We start from the raw sequence: 535 nt of genomic DNA, 5'->3' as shown, positions 1-535 counted from the left end.
TACAGAAGTTGGAGTTGGAGATGTGAACGGACATAATGGAACTGGTGAGGTGTAGCCGATTTTGGAAAGAAGGTAGATTTGAAGTCCCGCTGGAGTATTGGGCTGGGCCTTGGCAGCTGTCGCTAGGTATGGATGAAACTTATTCGTAGCATCACTATATATCAACTGAAAAGAAAAAAAGAAGGAAAGAAAAAACGGACAGGAGGAGGCGTGGCTACAGGCAGTTGAAGAGAGCCGCTGAGGAGATTAGGGTTTGAGGCTTATTTTCTCCATTTTGATTAGCTAGGATTTTATATTCATATTTTTTTATGGTTTTTAAGAAAGCCATGCCTAGCTAATTCCATGTTAGGGTTTAGGTAGAACCCAATTTTATTATGAAAACTCTACATTTATATGCTTAATAATGAATTGAATAACTAGTAATTTATCTTCATAAGAGCTTGGTATCTAATTGTTTATGTGATTTTGTTGATTATTTATGCTTTTCAATTGATATTTCGTACTTTGGTTAAATCCCTTGACGTGATATGCTTTA

Source organism: Papaver somniferum, unplaced genomic scaffold, assembly GCF_003573695.1.
Source record: "Papaver somniferum cultivar HN1 unplaced genomic scaffold, ASM357369v1 unplaced-scaffold_125, whole genome shotgun sequence".
NCBI lineage: Eukaryota > Viridiplantae > Streptophyta > Magnoliopsida > Ranunculales > Papaveraceae > Papaver > Papaver somniferum.
This window is presented reverse-complemented; position numbering follows the sequence as displayed.